The 18,943-nt window shown below is 36.4% G+C and overlaps 1 protein-coding gene across 2 annotated transcripts in view; it reads right to left on the bottom strand.

The window, feature by feature from the left end:
* The window catches only part of LOC134166701 (uncharacterized), a 97,629-nt gene that overhangs the window by 5,150 nt on the left and 73,536 nt on the right, over nt 1-18,943 (bottom strand). The window lies entirely within an intron of this gene.

Consider the following 18,943-nt stretch of genomic DNA (forward strand, 5'->3'; position numbering starts at 1 on the left):
TGGTGATTCCCATCACGATCAGCAAACAATTCTCAACAGCATTAAAAGGCCATTCAAAAACTTCAAAACTCTCAAATGTAAATGGTCTGGGGGGAGGACTGGGAGGGTAAAAGGATGTCTCCTTCACAGGTTGAGCACCTGAGAAGGAGAAAAAAGATGTGTAATTGCTAAGCACTGAAGAATATAAAAATCCCTCAGATGGGATAATACCTTTTTTTCCCCAAACCTGTACATTACACTTCCATCAGAAACATTAGACATCTGGTGTTAAAAATGTTCTTTCCTACTTACCTGCCAACAGTGGCACATACAGTAGAAACCACTTGATTATGATGTGAAAGCAAAAGCACTTTGATGTAAAGAAGATCTTATTTATGATCTTTTTCATTTTGCTATATCTCCTGCCAAATCTAAAAAAAAAAAATGCCTCTTTCAAAAAGATTTGCTAATACTAGAAATGCAAAATCTTGTAGTAACTCATTTTCTCTGTTATTGCAAATCTGATCTTCACAGGATATTTATGGTGCCATTCTTAGCTCAATATCAGTCTGACCAAAAGTATGTGGTCTATTTTAGGTGCTGAAAGAGGGACTGAGGTCAGAGAGATTTATTACAAGTTCAAAGGTAGAAGTCCAGGAAATAACTTTAGAATAGATGAAATGCCTGTTAAGTACAACCAGTTCTCTTGCTTCAAGCATCAATTAGAGCTTTAATGTTTTCCCTAGGGATTGAAGTAGTTTTATTTTAGCTGCATTGTTCTACTGCAACTGTATAGAATAAAACTAATATTTGATGAGTAAATAGTTAAATGTAGATGTCTCTTAGAACTTGTTCTTTCTCCAATGAGTAAATAGGAAATGCTGGTAAATATGGCCTGTGTCATGTTTTAATGTTTAGATTAAAAAATGTAATAAGAATTAACATAAAGTAATATTTAGACTTGAATGCTTGATACTTAGATTTGGTTACGATTGCCATCAAAAGTTAATCTTCATTACACAAAACTGTAATTTTTACCATGTGTGGGTTTTTTGGTTTTCAGCATAGAAATAAAATTCATGCAGGTATTGCTCATCACTGTAGACTCAAATGAAAAATGCATGTGTCAGGCAACTGCATCTCTTTAGCCACTTCTGATTCTAACTAAGAATTTTTTGTGTTTTAGAATTTGAAAGATTTGCAATAGACATGTTGGATTTTTTTCTTTAAAAATACTTTGCCACTATATTAATACATTATTCATGGTTTATGTTTGTTTTATATGTAAGTGAAATTCTTTATGTACATACTGTCTGAACTAATTTTTTTTGTAATATTAAGCAAATTACTGGCATATTGGTTTGGCCTCTTAGTTGCACATTGCTAAGAAGAAGGCCATTAGCAAATATCTGAGTTTCTTATCTGTGTTCATGCAGTTATAATCAGCTCTTATATGTAGCTTAAGAGTAAAATCAGCCTAAACAGGAAATTATTGTATATAGATGAAAAAGTAGATGCAAGAAGCATGCTTCATCTTCTTATTAAATGTCTTGAAATGTTTCTTAAATGCATAGTAAATAAGAATTTATTATTATGAGCATCTCATTTTGGAATTACAGTGAAGTAAAAATAGAATTTAATTAAAGCTTAATTTGGTTTTAAATCCATAAAATAATTTCAGTCTAAAATTTTAATCATGCTATGAAATACTATTTTCTTTACATTGATTGATTTAATATACAGCTGTATTAATGCTCATGCTGTACATTGACAAGGAGAATTAAACTTATCTTTTCATATGAAGGAGTCGGTCTACAAAGATTTTTTCCACAGCTCCTCCCAACTGTCTATTCTATTTTCACTTAGAAGTAGGGTGTGGAAGTAGTGTTTTTCTTACACCAATGTTTTGAAGATTTCTTGCTGCAGAAAATAATTTGAACACTAGTACCTAATCATGAGGAAGAGGAGAGCTCAGGGCTCTGTACTGTTCAAGAAAGTGATTTATAGTAATACTGTTTGCCTTGGTAAAAAAAAAACAAAACAACAAAAAAAAAAACAACAAAACCTTAAAGGACCTGAAAGTAATTTTTAAACAAGTCTGTTTTACATTTCCTTCAATACTCATCTTTGTAGTATTAAGGACTGAAAAAGTGTATTATCTCACTCTGTGGGATTTCACAGAACTTTGTTGTTTACTCAGCTTCTTGGAATCTTTATTTCTACCTCACTGCTTGCTTTTTAATTGGAGAAAATACAGGGGAGAAATATTTTTAAAAGGTAGTTAGGCATTCAGTGTTTACATTGGTTAAAATAAGATTCAATTTTAACCACTTCTCTAGCTCTTGCAGATCAGCTTTTCTTATTTTCACATGGATATTGCTAATGTCATAGAGGACTGTGATTATGGTTACTAGTCATGGACAGAGATTTGTGTTGTATGCCCTGCTGTACTGATAGCTCTAAAGACTAAGTGATTAAAATCATTAAAATCTACAATAAGTGACAAGAAAAGGTGTTAAATTTTTCATATGAAAATATATAGCCTCAGCATTTCTCTCAGTTACCTTTGTTCCCTTCAAAATCTCCTTTCTGTAAAGCATTTAGCCCTCCACTTCATGTAGGTGGAGGGTGTTGGGTTGGATGTTAGGAAAACTTTTATGACCAGTAGGGTCATCAAGGACTGAAACAGGCTGCACAGGAAGTGGTGGAGTCATCATCCCTGGAGACAGTTTGAAAGACATGTAGATGTCCTTAGGAACATGGTTTAGTGGTGGACCTGGTAATGTTAGCCTAACAGTTTGATTCAATGATCTTAGTCTTTTCCAACCTAAATGACTCTGATTTAAGTACTGATTACAATACAAAATCCATCACTGGGAAGAAATGACTGTTGAAATCATAGAGCAATTAGACAAAAAAGAGTCTGAAAAAAAAAAAAAAGAGTCTGCCAGTAATGTAATGTGTATACCGCACAAAATTTTATCTACAAACACAATGAGCCTCGGTTCTTGGGGAAGTTATATTCTGTGAGGTAAGAGATTGACAGATACGTGCTCGCTACTCATCTCTTGTAGTGTTTCAGAAAAACAAAGGCAGCTGTAGTGTGATTTGAGAGAAACCTGCATTGTCAGATAATTTTTGGGGGAAACATTCAGCACAGAAGTTGTAATTTAACAGCATTAAGTATCAATGAGCTTCAGTGCTTTGTGAGAGGTGTTAGAAGTAGCATGTTTTACTGTGAGGGTGGTGAGGCACTGGAATGGGTTGCCTGAGGAAGTTGTGAATGCTCCTTCCCTGGCAGTGTTCAAGGCCAGGCTGGACAGAGCCTTGGGTGACATGGTTTAGTGTGAGGTATCCCTGCCCATGGAAGGGGGGTTGGAACTAGATGATCTTAAGGTCCTTTCCACCCCTAACTATCCTATGATTCTGTTCTGTGACTCTAAGGAAGTACGCTGAAGCACCTGAAATCGCATTTTCTGTGGCATTCATTTCATGACACTTAGCAGCAGATAGTGGTAGGAAATAATCACCTATTAAGGGAGGGCTTTTTTTTATAAAGTTCTTATCTTTTTCAAGTATAAATACAAATTTTTAATGTGTGTGTACCTGTATGTATGAAATGTGTATGTATGTTGGCAATGCAGAAAGTGATCTGAGTGATTAAGTGCCAGGTTCTTAAGTACTCTTACATGGGTGAATAGTGAAAGAAAAACAACCTTACTTCTTGCATCTGAAAACCAAATTGTGGTAAGAGGAAACTCCAGTATATTTACTCAAGAAATCACATGAGTAGAGACAAAGCTGTTTCAAGTCCACAAGCAGAAAGGAGAAGAGCCCATTTTAGTAGGTGTCATATACATCCTTGCAAAACACAGATCTCTCCCAGTGTACTTTTTCTATTAATGTAGATTAAAGGGATAGTTAGGCACTTTTTTTAAAAAAGAAATTATTTACTTAATCTGCAATTTACAGATTTATGGCTTTTCCCTGTTAATTTCTGCCGCAGAAGAATGGACACAGAGATCAGTGTGATCAGACAAAAGCCGTTTAATACAGATCATCTATCCTTTTTATACTGTTGTCTTCATCTGCTTACAGTAGCTTGCTGTATTATAATCGGATACATATTCTTGTAGCACACAGCAACTACGGCTACATATACAATAGCTCGCTGTATTATATTTGGATACATATACAATAGCTTGCTGTAATATAATTGGATACATATACAATAGCTTAGTATATTATGCTTTGATACATATTCTTGCAGCACACAGCAACTAGTATACAATTGATCAAATAAGCCTATGGGAACTTAACCTTTAAAACTTGCTAACAGTTCACTATTTTGTATCTTAGCACATTCCAGTTCCTTCTTATCTTACTTGCACTGTTACTCTTTCTTCCTTACCCTCGTCCTCCTTCATCCTTGGTTCATGTTGAACTCCACGTAGGCACTTGCTGACTTGAGAACGTGGCCATTCTTTGCTAAAAATCCATCCACAAATTTCTTATGCTATCAAAGAGTAAGACAAAGAACAACTGATTCTCCTTTTGATGCTTAATAAAAAGACTGAAGTGATAATTGCTAGTGTTTCGTGTTAAGTAAGAGTTACATCAAGTATGTATTATGTGAATATCTTCTGGGTATTTTTGCTATAAAGTGTAAGGTTTCCTCAAATGTGGTTTTAGTGCCAAAACCAGTTATCACAACTTCATGATTGTCTCTTTTAAACTTATAAGACTTGATGTTTTTATTATCCACATTCATGTCAGATTCTGTTGTTGAATATTATTTGCCTCTAAACTACCTGCAAGTTTTATAAATTGAATAATGGAACTTGTAATTTCTTCTTTTGGGATTCTTTCTAACTCTGGGGTATTTCAGTGGAGATGATAAATAAAGTGTAGCAGATTCCAGAGAGGGTTGATTTCATGATCTGTAAGTGCAACATAATGACATTTTTCTGTGTAGTTTTTCATGTTTGTCATTCTTCATGCATTTTAATATGCCCGTTGCTTTCTTAATCATATTCAAATACAGGAAAATTAACAGAACAATGATATTATTTCTCAGCTTTCTAGTCAGTTAATTTAGATGCCTTTGAGGTGTGTTAGTAGCCTAAATTTTTCCTCCATTCACTTTCAGCAGACTTTGCATCAGTGTCTCTGATTTTATCACAAAACATGCTGAACTGACACGATCAATTTAGGGGAAGTTCCAAAATCAGCATATTGGTCTCTGTGACCTGTGTATGCTGGCTACAAAGACTTAAAATAATTTAAAAGGAAAGCAATATCCCAGTAATAAAGAATAAGAGTAAGCTGAAGAAGTTTTTTTTAAAAAAGTACCCTATGAGTGCAGCCAAGTACATGCTTGTCTTACATATCCTATGATCAAATTCATGTAGGTTTTTAATTTGGATAATAAATAGCATTCCTATTTTAAAAATACTGGTACTCTTTTGTTGAATAATGAATCCATCTTGAGATCACTATTGGTAAAATAATATGGTACCAAACATTCTGTGTTGCTTTACAACACACATACCTATTTCATTTAGAAATAATCACAACTATCTGACTTCTGTGGACCAATATATGACATGCTTGAAGAGGTTAATGCTAGGACACTTGGGATCCTTTTTAATAAATAGAGATTGTTACATTTAGGTCTATTGGACTATATTTTTTTTGCTACTAAATCTTTCTCTCCCCCCCCCCCCCCCCCCAACCTTGTCAGAGTTAGCTGGCCTTCAGAAAGGGAGTACTTTGAAAACAGTTTCTGGTGAAGTATTTCCATAATCAGTATTCTTGCAGACTTCCTGTATACAAGCCAGTTGATTCCTTAATGTAGGATGAATTAAACTTGGATGCATCTACTTCTTAAGACAGTAAAATGTGAAAAGAAAACAACTCAAATGTATAGAACTTTTAGTTATTTCACAGTGTTACGTGGGGGTGAATTCAGTTTTATTGTGAGTTACATTTTCTTTACAGTGTTTGTGTACATGTATTCTTCCTCAGATCAGTGTAAAGTCAAGATATTAATACAAAAAGCCTGAGCTTATGACTCAACAAGTGATAACATTTTAAGCAAGACTGTAATATCTTGAGTAAAGTTAAGGATTTTCTCATAGTCTAAACACTATTTGTCAAAATATATTTATTTTTCATTTTAGATTGATTGTGCTTATTCATATTTTCCTTGTGGCTATATATATACATATATATATGTATATATCCCAGTGTACATATGTTCCCTGCAGAATCCTGATTAGACAAGTACAGTTTAAAGGCAAAAATTGCCTGTCCTTAAACAAGACTCTACCTGTCATTAAGACAACTAATTTTGCAGCTAATGTAAAAACTCCATAGAGATAGATTATAAAATGAAATAAAATTCTTGTGATGACAGAGCATTGCACTAATATATCACACCTGAAACTAATGATTAACTCTATCAGATAATTTTAATGAATTTTAGTATAGCTTCAAGGCAACACGTACAGTCATTTTCAGATTTTTCATTTTAATAGCCATCAGCAGACTGTATCTTAATGGCATTTTGAAAAAGAATGGTAAAGGAGTTATAAGAGTGGATAAAATGGGTTTTCTCACCTGCATACTGAGATATATGTGACTCTGGAGTCTAAAGAATGTATAAAGCACAAAACAGAGTAAGAGTCAAATGTTCATGAGTTAATAATAATGCAAGAACTCATATAGTAAGACAGAGTGTTGCACAGATGCATCATTTTGGCTATATAATGCAATTCAGCCTCAAGTTTTATTAGCTTAAATAGATTTATTAAAACAAGAATAAATTTAAACATGAGTATTTTTCTTCCAGTTGTGGAGCTAACAAGGGTGTTCCAAGCATGTGCAGGTGAACCCACATTCCATTGAACAGTCCTTTCTTCAGTCTTCCTCTTCTCACCATAATATTTCCTAATTAGAATATTTCAGATTTTCATGATCTCATCTTCTCCTTATTACAGCACAGTTTCAGTTCTTAGCACAGTGAATTGGGGAGGGGTGGTTGTTGTTTTTTTTTTATTTTTTTATTATTTATTTTTATTTTTTCCCAGCAATTCTAGACTAGGGGGAGAAAAAAATAGCTGCTTCCTTCCCATTATTGCTGATACAGTATTCTCCTTCTCATATGTCACAATGACAAAGTTTAGTTTGGTGCATTTCAATCATGTTTTGCAAAACTCTATATGTATACACTGAGCTATTAACATTTAGATGACTATCTAGAGTGAAAATTCATCTAAAAACCACCAAACCCCTGGTCAGATTCCCCAGAATTATTTATGTTCATAATTCTTAAAACTTGGCAGTATGAACATTTGAAGTAATGTTATTTAGCACTCAGAAACCACAGATACATTTTGCCTCTGCTTCATTCTCTATATTCAGTTTACATAAGGGAGCTCAAGGAGGTTATGTCAATACAAACACAGCAGTGATCTCTTTTGGTTCTTGGCCAGAACCGTGTCTTTCATGTTTTAATACAAACTTTCTTTCCCATGTCAGAAAAAGAAGTCATATCAATGGAGAAATATAGCAATAATCAGAAGAAAATATGTTAGATTATTATTAATGTATTCTTCGAAGCAGAATAGACAAATCAGTGGGAAAAAGTTGACATAAAGTTCAGGTTGTGAATGATGAAGTGTGATCAAACGAATCCATGCTGCATTTTAAAGAGAGTTGGGACAAAGTATTTTTTATTCAGGTAGCTAAGGACCCACCTATGTATATGTTGTTCAGATGGTAGAATGCTGCTAACTCAATTACGTCCCATCTTCCTCTCTAGTCTTACTATCTCTTTTAAGTTTAAAGAAAACGTGCATGGATTTTGCTCTCCAACAGCTGCAGTAGTATTGAACCCTTCTACGCTGGTTTAATGGACTCGTCTAATCTCACATTTTTTGAATTAAACTCTGTGAAACATCAGCTGGCATTGACAGCAATCTTGAGTTACATTCTAAGTTGGACAACATTTAGGAAAATCCCCTTTGGTTGTGTAACTTATTTATCCATCAAAGGAATAGCCATCATCAGCTAGGTGAGAAGCAGAACTGTCCTCCTACCCCTATTAAAAAGGCATGAGTATAAATTTGATAGGAACTGGAAACTGAACAGGGAATCACTATTCTTTTCGCAGGGTGAGATGAACATAACAGGTGCAGGGATATTTTAAGACTACTACGGTCTTTCCACTGCATGAAGAGGTTACTATTTTCTTCTGTTCTTCCTATTAAAAAGAACAGAATGTCTTCACGAGTTGGATTAAAAAACTAACCATTGGTGCCAAAAAAGAAGTTGGAAATAGGCATTTTGCCCGCCTTCATGAGATTACTTTACTCAAAGAAATCAATTTTTCTTCTTAATCACAACTTTGACATTAGTGAAGAAATAAAAATACATAAAAGTTCAGGAAAACTTAGGAAAACCATTCCTATTACGAATTAGCATATGATTCATGTAGTATGCATTACAATTATTAAAATTAGAAATCAATTTTGTAATTGTCATTTACTTGGTATTAAGCTTGAGTTGATATGGAAAAACTGAAAAATGAATTTCAGCAGGATCTTATGATTCCAAGTGAATGTGTGATAAAATGGCAGTTGAAATTGAAAAAAAAATCCAAACCATAGTAATTCAGCTGGAGGGAAAATAAGTATAATTTCAGATACATAATAAGAGGCTTTAAAGGTATTGACTCTTAGGAAAGCATCTTACAGTCTTTGTGAATAGAGTTCTGACAAAAGTAATTTTATGTTTAAGGTAGTTGCAGTTGGACAAATAAAAAATTCTGACTCATGGAAAATGGAAATATTGATCAACTGCATATTCCAAGTATGGAATAACATGCATTCCTGGTCACCCAATTCTAAAATGATCCAAAAGAACTAAGGAAACTGAGAGGCTGTTCAGTTGATAAAGGTTGAAGTAGCAAAAGAGCTAATGTAACATCTTTCTATTTACCTAAACACAATGCTGTCTGGTTATCTTTTAAAAATGTAGAAAAGACTGGTTTAAGTTTGAACATCAGCTAAAATGTAAATATCAATAAGATGATGCTGAAGATAGAGGAGACAAGTGGACAAGTCTTGTGTGGGGTAAAATAGTCTGGGGAAATGGAAATTAAGACAAAGCTCTCTGGAAACTGTTATTTATGAAAGGTTATTTCCTTACAGTATTGCAAAATTGGCTTAAGCTTTTTCCTGTATATACGCTAGCTCTGCTATGCAATCTTTCTTTTGGGGCAAATGCATGAAGCCCGAAAGTTTCTGCAGTCTGTTTTATTGATTATTTTTTTCTCAACAATGACCTCTAATTTCTTCTTATCTCTGTTTCTCCTTCCTTAATTAAGACAGATCTAGTATCTATTAAAACAAACTAAATAAACCCATTTTACCTCTGATTTTCTGAATCTCTTCTATGTAACATTTTTTAACTCCCTAAGTATTTTTTTAACTTTAAAACTGTATTTGTGTTATTATATATATTTGTAATACATACACACGCTCTACCTCCTATATGTTTAACCACTTATTTAGGAATTTTAAGCCTAGCTTCAATTTTTGATCCAGTCCTTTTTTTTGTATGTAGGAATAATTATTAATATCATTGTTACCATTATTTTATTATATTGTTATTGTTACTATTTTTTGGGGTGGTCTAAAGGCAGTTATTTCCATTCTGTATAGATGCAGGTCATCAGTGACATAATTAATCCTTTTTTTTTTTTTTTCTGGGAGTTAATCATTGTGCCTGCTGGTTTTCCCTTCTTTTGGCAGTTGTCATCCTCATATTCAAACCCCTGTAGAAAGGGGAAAGCAACTCTGGATGCAGCCTTAAGCAGTTCTGATCCTCAACATACCAAAACTGTGTAAAAGTAGGATATGGCTAATTTGCTGCAGCAATACAGTAGGGAATGCCTTGTCAAAAACATCCCCAAAGAAAATTCATGGCAAAGATCCGCCAAGGTAAGTGACCCAAATGACCTTTCTCACTTACTTTCTATGCTCTGCTCCTAGTCTCTTACTTTACGTATTGTGTCTACATGCTTCCAAGCGTCCTCCAACAGTATTATTTGCTGCCAGTAGAAGCTAGTAATTTTTGAAATTTTGGGGTGTATTCAGATTAAAGGAAGGGTAGAGGATCTGAGTGTGAGAATCGGTTGACTAGCCTATTAATTCATAAACAGTATAATAAGAAAGGAGTTAGTTCTTTTGAACTCTTACAGTTTCATTTCCTTTTGACCAGTATATCTCTATTACTTATGGTATCAGCTCTGTTGGCTGAAAAGCGAAAAGCATATGTTTTGTCCTTAATTTAAGCTTCACATTTGTATTCATGATAGAAGCCTTTTCACAACCTTCTATAATTTTAGTGCATGGTAATTTTAATTAAAGCAAAACCCCAAAACAACAACAACTGTCCTCCCCTTCCCTTCAAACCCCAAACAAACAAACAAGCCAAATCCAAAATACATTTAGGCCAAAAAATATAGTTCTGATGATTTAGATAACACAGGCTATAGAACCTTTCTGAGGTCTGTTCAGACTAAGGGGTTGATATTGGCATTTGAATATGATCATTTAGGAAAAGGTTAAATCATAGACTGTCTCAAGTTGGAACAGACCCATAAGGATCATTGAATCCACCTCCCCATCCTGATCGAAATCATGATCTAAATATTGCCAATACGGGTATACTGCCAGGTAGCTTTGTATGCACCTGTCACTGTTCTAATTTCTTCTTACACTATCTTGGATGGCCTCCTTCCTAGCTTAAGTGATCCAGTCCCTGTTTTCCTTATTTTGAGCCATGTAATTCTTTTGATAATCCCTATTTTAGAATACTTATTTATTCTCCATTCTATGTTGCTATAATCTCTTCAACATGCTTTAAAATTGTCTTTTAAAATCATCAGTGTACTTGTTTTATAAAGATGCCACAGACATTTATTTTCCTTAGAAATAGTATATAATAAAAAAAAACTGTGAATAATATTTATTTTTCTTAGAAGTCCAAGCTGGGTCTATCTGAAAAAAAAAAAAACCCGAACAAGCAGCAAGCAACTCCATCCTGTGACATTCCTGTTGTTTCCGTTGTCTAAAGGGAGACTTTTTCTCTGCGTCTCGTTTTGTAACTTCAAAATGGGTACATTCAACTGATGGAAAAATATAATTACTGTCCTTAAGATAATTTATCACTAGACTACATTTGTGACATCAGTCATTATGAGGTCTAATGCATGTAATTGGCAAATGTGTTTGCATTGCATACTTTATTCTAATTGACATCTACCATATTGCTGCTGACAGCTTTTCAACCCAGTTGAATGCTGTTTGCTAAGAGCTATTACTACTTTGCTGAGGTAGTCATACATGGATATATTATAGCAAATATACAGAGTAAAAATTCACAGATTTTTTACTGCTTAAGTGTCTGGGTTCACTACTTCTGAATAGAGAGGCTTTGACATGCATCAAGTCTATTTTTGACAACTTGACGGTATGTAACTTCTGAGGGTTTGTACACTACACCAAGACTCCTGAAATAGTGAAAGGTTACTATGTGCTTTGAAGCACTGAATATAATTCATGCAAGATGAAACTTTATAAATTAAATCACCAAAGAAAAATGTTTTACTAAAGACACTATCATTAGACATTTTCTCTCTTGTAATAAGATTACATTTTGTCATCAGTACTCATCCAAGAAGACAATGAAAATCAATTTTATGAGTTAGTGAAGGCCATAAGAGACTTGCTAGAGACATTAAATAGTTAGCATACCTACTACAGTGACATCCTGTCAAATCATAAATAGTGGCCTGTCATTTTCTGTGGACTAAGTCATGATGGCTGTTGCACAAATGTAAAGGTCTGGGATAATAAAGATAAAATAATTATAGCTCTAGTGAGATCATGATGTTTATATTTGGCTATAATTTATTTACCCCAGAAACTTTGGAGGAAAAGAAATGTTAGTCTAACACAGTGTTACTGTATTAAAGTGGTTGCACATTTCAGGTTTAGCAAGTACATTGAAGTATAAATCACATTCAGTTGACACAATATAATGAACATTAAAACATGAAAGCTGCACATTTAACCAGTGTTTATATATATTTGTAATTAAAAAAGACTAGATCCTTTGTTATCATAAATTGCAGACTACTTTTTCTCCTAAATATTAAGGCATACTTTCTCCTTCTGCCAGAGCTCCCTGAAATTTCTCGAATATTAGACTAGAGACATAAAAATCACACCAAATTTTAAATTTAGGTGAGAGCAAGGCCTTAGAACTTGAAGGTGCTATTAGATTCAAGCATATTTTAAGTTGCTGTTTTCTGTGTTCTTCTTTGCAACTTCCAATAATCAAGAACTTCACTTTTAAAAAATAAAATCTCATTTCATTTTAATATACCTTATAGGTTCAGTAGCTAAAAGCCAGCTTAGAGCACTGTACTTGAAATGTGTTGCCCACAGTAGATGGGCAGCAGAGTATTCTGGGTTTCTTCAGTCATATCTGGATTTTATTCAAAACCTACAGTTTGTAAAGGAAATAGATGGCTAGAATCATTCCTCCTTTTTTCATAAAAGAAGAATTAATTTAGGGAAGCATTTTTAGCTTTAGTAAGCTTTAAGTATTTACAAGTAAGTATTGCTCAATCTTCTCCGGGTGTTCGATACCAAGCTTTTTTTGCACATTCTTTTCTCATACCATGCTTATAATAAGACATTGATTAAATTGCTATTATTCTAGCTCACTTTCTCCCTAGGCAGCATGAATTGTATAATGAATTCTTTCTCGCTTCATAACAATTTATAGCTTACATACCGTTTAATGATTATCTATACAATGTTTCATAATATCCAAGTGTGAGGTATGTGGGCTTACACAGAGCACATATAACAGGAAGTATATAATCTGGTGCAATTTCTTTCTTCCTTTTGACAATTTCATAATCAAGTTCTAAAAATTTCTTGTTAATCAATGCCACACTTTCAGAAATTGTGAAATGTAGTTATGTAGTGGTCAAGACATGATTAAATTATTCATAAATAAAGTAGTTTGGTATTTTCAAACAGCAAGCTTGTACACTATTTTTCATCTTAAGATGACTATTTATTTCAGACAATAACCTTCTACACGGTTATTGTCCCAGAGATCTTATTGGAATGAGCTTCATATTTTTGAAATAGTGTCTTCTATAATTTAAAAGGCAAAAAATAGTAGTGACAATAAATATGATAATCTCATTTATATAAAATTCTGAAAATGTGTTATACTGTAGATTATACATCCATAACCAAACTAAATGCATGTGAAGGTTGCTTTAATTATCTGCATGGAATATAATTGAAAAAATAGGGAAAAAAAATTAAGTAGCTATTTCTAAGAAACATAAGCAAATTTATTTTTAGTATTCTGCTAGTCAATATGTAGCAATCTCTAACTTTAAACAACACAAAGTTTCTTATACTTTGCATCTGCTGTTTTGCAAAAGGCCATTCATCCATACCCTGCATGTATCCGTTTCAGACAGCAGTACCAATTTGAAAAGGAAGTTAGCTTTCCATATAGAATCATAGGATAGTTAGGGTTGGAAAGGACCTTAAGATCATCTAGGTCCAACCCCCCTGACATGGGCAGGGACACCTCACACTAAACCGTGTCACCCAAGGCTCTGTCCAACCTGGCCTTAAACACCGCCAGGGATGGAGCATTCACAACTTCCCTGGGCAACCCATTCCAGTGCCTCACCAGCCTTGCAGTAAAGAACTTCCTCCTTATATCCAATCTAAATTTCCCCTGTTTAAATTTGAACTCATTACCCCTTGTCCTGTCACTACAGTCCCTAATGAAGAGTCCCTCCCCAGCATCCCTATAGGCCCCCTTCAGATACTGGAAGGCTGCTATGAGGTCTCCACGCAGTCTTCTTTCTGCAGGCTGAACAGCCCCAACTTTTTCAGCCTATCTTCACATGGGAGGTGCTCCAGTCCCCTGATCATCCTCGTGGCCCTCCTCTGGACTTGTTCCAACAGTTCCATGTCCTTTTTCTGTTGAGGACACCAGAACTGTGCACAATACTCCAAGTGAGGTCTCACGAGAGCAGAGTAGAGGGGCAGGATCACCTCCTTCGACCTGCTGGTCATGCTCCTTTTGATGCAGCCTAGGATACAGTTAGCTTTCTGCGTTGTGAGTGCACACTGCTGGCTCATGTTAAGTTTCTCATCTACCAAAACCCCCAAGTTCTTCTCCACAGGGCTGCTCTGAATGTGTTTCCGTAAAAGATAAATAGACATGTTATTTATTTTTTAACATTTTTCAAATGTTCAAAAACTCTTTCAATAAGCACTTGCTACAATTTTATCACAGAATTTTTATTTAGGTCAGAAAAGACGTCCATAGGCTATCTAGTCCAACATCCTACTCAAAACAGGTGTAATGACATCAGGATTGCTGTAGCTATGTTGAATCTTGAACATTCCCAGAATGGGTTCCACTACTTCTCTGGGCAGCCTGCTGCCATGTTTGACTACCATCATGGTAATTCCACACACCACCCCTCTCCGGGTATCTAATTGAAATGTCTCATGTTTATATTTGTTTCTATTACCTCATGTCCTATCACTGTGCTCCTGTGATAGGTAGCTGGCATCATCTTCTCTGTGTCTTCTGATGTAGTTGTACTCAGGAATAAGGTCTCCCCTTAGATTTCTCTTCTCCAAGCTTAACAGGCCCAGTGCTGTCAGCTCTCCTCATACACCATGCTTTCCAGTCCCCAGACCATCTTGTTGGCCTTTTGCTGGAGTCACTCAGTATGATGATATCCTTCATGAACTAGGGAGCCCCAAACTGGGCATGGTACACTAGATGTGGTCTTACAAGTTCCAAGCAGAGGGGAAGAATCACTTTTCTGGGTATGCTGCCTACATTCTGTCATACTAGCATGCAGCTGGCCTATGCTGCATAAAGTACAACTGCTGGCTCCTGTTCAACTTGGCCACCAGAACCTTCAAGGCCTTCTTTGCAGAGCTGCTTACCAGACAGCTGGTCCTCAGCCTGCCCCACCTTCCTGCACGGGGTGTTTCCATCCCAGATGCAAGGCCTTGCACTTGGCTCTTGTTTCACTCCATGAGCTTCTGGTCAGCCCATTTCTCTGGCCTGTTCAGGTTCCTCTTAACTAGCAGCCATGGCACCTGCTGTATTCACTGCCTCCTCCAGTTCAGTGTCACCAACAGGCTTGACAGTATTCTCTGTCATCCAGGCTGTTGATGAAGATACTAAACGGCTGGCTGCCAGCTGGACTTTGCACCACCCATCGCAACTCTGAAGCCTTGGCAGTTCGGCCAAATTTCCATCTACCTTTTGATCCACCTGTCCAGCCTATTTCTCACCAGCTTCACAATAAGGAGATTGTGCCAAAGGTCTCGCTAAAATGAAGATGCACAACATCCATTGCCTTCCCCACGTCCACATGTGCCAGTCACCTCACCACAGAGAACAATGAGGTTAGTCAGGCATGATCTGCTCAGGCAAGAAATGGTTTCTAGGAAGATTTGCTCCACAGCTTTTCCAGGGAGGGAGTTCAGGCTGACCAGCCTGTAGTTCCCTGGATCCTGCTTTTTGCTTGTCTTGAGGAGGACTGTGACTGTGACTGTCATCACAAACATTTCAAGCAGGACACGCAACAATATTGCAGTGATGCCTGCCAATTCCGTAAGCATCTCTGGGGATGCCTCCTATGTGGGCCCATTAACTTGTCTAAATCCAAGTGGGTTAAGTGATCCGCTCCACCTTCTTTTGTGGCTGCTGCTTCATGCCCACAAACTTAGGAGGCCCAGGGACCCAGAATCCTTGAAGAGAAGCCCTACCAGTGAAAACTATGGGGAAAAATATGTGGACTACCTCAGCTGTTTGCTGCTTGGTTATCACTAGGAACCCTATCCCACAGAGCAATGGCTGCAAGCTCCTCGGAGCCTCCACCTTGCCGGTGCTCTGCAGCTCCAGGCAACCCCTCCAGTGCTGGTGGCCTCTACCTGTTCGTCCAGCCCCTCTGCAGCCGCTCCCGGCATGGCACAGGCTCAGGGCCCACATGCCGTGCTTCGCCTCACCCTGCCGCTGGGAACGACCCCAACGGAGACCCTGGCTCTGCCGCTTATCGCAGTACCAGGATCCCTCCAGCACAGCAGGGGCCGACAGGCAGCCGCTCCCTCCCTGTTTCCTTCCCTGCCCGTGGCGGCTGGCAAGCGGGCTCCGTTGCCCGACGGCAGGTGCCACTGAGGGAAGGAGCCATGGTTCCTGTCTGTGTTCTGTATGCTCTTCGGTGTTTGTTGCTTGTTGAGGTATAGGGCTCTCCCAAGAAGCACGGATGTTTTTAGAAGTGTTTTGTAGGTCTTGCAACTGTGCTTCTCATCCTTTAAAGACTTATTTTTCAGCCTTAAGCTGTGTAGTTCAAGGGAGGTGGCCTATGGTTAGGCACAAATTGTGCGTGGGGAGCCAGAAGTTTCTGAGGGCCCTTGTAGAGCCAGCCGCTGCTGTAGGTAGGGAGAGGAGCCAGGTTGAGGGCGGCTTTAGAGCAGAACGTATGCGATGTGGGCGGTGAGTCTTCAGCTTTCTCACTGGAAGGGTTTTAGAAAACATAAAAAGTTTTTAGACAGGTTACCATTTTGTTATGGAAGATAAATAAGAGTTTAAAAAAAGTCCAGCCTTGGAAAGGAAAAGGTGTTGGATTTTTTTTTTTCCAGTGGTGTTGGATTTGATTTATTTTTATTTTAATTTAATTTAATTTAATTTAATTTAATTTAATTTTATTTTATTTTATTTTATTTTATTTTTTATATTTATGAGCTTTGTGAAGGATGTTGAGTAGAAACCCAGGCATGTGCTGCTGGAAGATAAGAAAAATAAAGTGAAAAGGGAGACTGGAAGGAACAGATGATTTTCTGACAGTATTTTGATAGATATTCCTTATCTGGGATGATATTATCATGGAAGTAGTAGAATTACAGGGCTCAACTGCTTTTCTTAGGGTCATTTTATGTGTTAAGGGTGCAGTATTAAGGAGTAGAAAAGAAGAAAGTCTTACGAAAAAATTAATCTAGTACTTAAATGAGATACAGATGTTAACATAGTCTTTTTGCCAGGAATAGCTGATATTTCTCATTGTTTTTATATGCCAAAGAGACAACTATCCCAAGGCCTGGTTTAAGCAGAAGGCTGTGTGCGGTATGGGAAAGAAGATGAACTTCAGTGCATTTTGGTGTAGACTTTTCTTGTCTGAAACTTTCTGCATGCAGTGAACTATAATTTTGCTCATAATTCTGTAATGCAAGTATACAGTATATACTAAGGTTTGTGGCAAGTCATAGTCCCTAATTTCTATCCCAATATTAAAGCAGATTAGACCAAATTGGACCAAATGTTGAGAAGTAAAAAGAAGGGCAAAACTGATCTAGAGTAGCTGAAAAAAAAAAACAAACCACCAAAAAACCCCAGTTGACAAAGGCATAAAATCATTTGTTGCTGTGAGCATGTAGTTCATTAATTTATACAAGAGGCACCCCAGTCAGTGCCCACACCCTTCACCAGTTTCTGTGCGAGGTGAAGGAACACCAAACAACATTAAGCTCAGATTTTTTACAGAGATCAAGTGAAGGGTAGGCTATGTTGGGGAGATTTTGTACACGTGGTTAACTGAGACCTCTTGTCTCCCCTGTGAACTAGCACAGGTGAACCTGGGGAAATGAGACACTTGCTCTGCATGGTTTTAGAGTCATCTGGTTTTGTCTTGTGTTCTTTCCTTTAAGGAAAATAATCCCAGTAATCTGAATACACCTCTCTTTTTAAAGAACCCAGTAGATGTCCCAAAACAGGAGTATCCATTTTGAAAATCATTTGTATTTAAAAACAATAATAGCATTTTCTTCTTTAAACATACTGGAAGAATAGGAAAACCCATTCTGTGCATGGAAATTACTGCAAGCTAAACAACTAAATATACTGTTACTCAACTCTTATCTGAAAGATCAAAGGAAATGGTGGGACAAAACCATATGCAATTGCATAAAACCTTACAAATGAAACATAAACAGTCAGTTACTTATCTTGTGTTCTGTTGGCCTCTTTGAGGTGAGCAGTGTACAGAAAGCAGTAGAAAATGTAGGGGCATTTTCAGGGGCAATCATATATTCAAATTGCAGGGGCAATTATATATTCAAATATATAATGTGTGATACATTAGAATGCAATGACTTTAGTTATTAATTACATAGAGACTCAGTTTTTAAAATGAGTACAGAAGTCTCAAAATGAGACGTTTTTGACACTAAAATGAGTCTCAAAAAATCTGTACAAATTATATAACTGAAAGTCTGTCTCAAATAGAAACAATGAAATGTCTTTGTTCAGGTCTTGATTTTTTGCAGAGACTATTGTCTGTATGATTTAGAAAGCCAGAATATGTGCAGCACTGCACCAGCTACCACAAAGGAAAAACATGACTGCTACTGCTGAACCCAGGACATGCATCTATTGGGAAAACATATGTTTACAAGATGTATAGTAACAACTTATTTGAGAAGATAAGGATGGTGAAATTTCAAAAGCTCAGAAAAGGGCTGTAATACCTGAAGAAACTGTAGATACCTCTGAGCTGAATTTCCATGAGGGATCTTAAATTATCAATCTATTCTTCCTAAGCTTCTATAGGAGATGGTGAGAATGAACAGCTAGTATAGATTTATAGACAAGTCAGACCTGCCCTATCTCTTAAAAAAATATCACAGTATGCCTTAAGGGGTAGAAGCAATACTATGTAAGTTGGATTTAGTAAACTGCAGTTTTGATAATGTCACATTGCATTCTCTTACATGAGCTAGGGAATTGTGGTCTAAATAAGACTGGTCTAAAGTTAAGGTTTTTT

The sequence above is a fragment of the Pezoporus occidentalis genome, unplaced genomic scaffold (genome assembly GCF_034315485.1).
Source record: "Pezoporus occidentalis ecotype Australia unplaced genomic scaffold, CSIRO_AGI_Poc_V1 ctg1, whole genome shotgun sequence".
In the NCBI taxonomy this organism is placed as follows: Eukaryota; Metazoa; Chordata; class Aves; order Psittaciformes; family Psittacidae; genus Pezoporus; species Pezoporus occidentalis.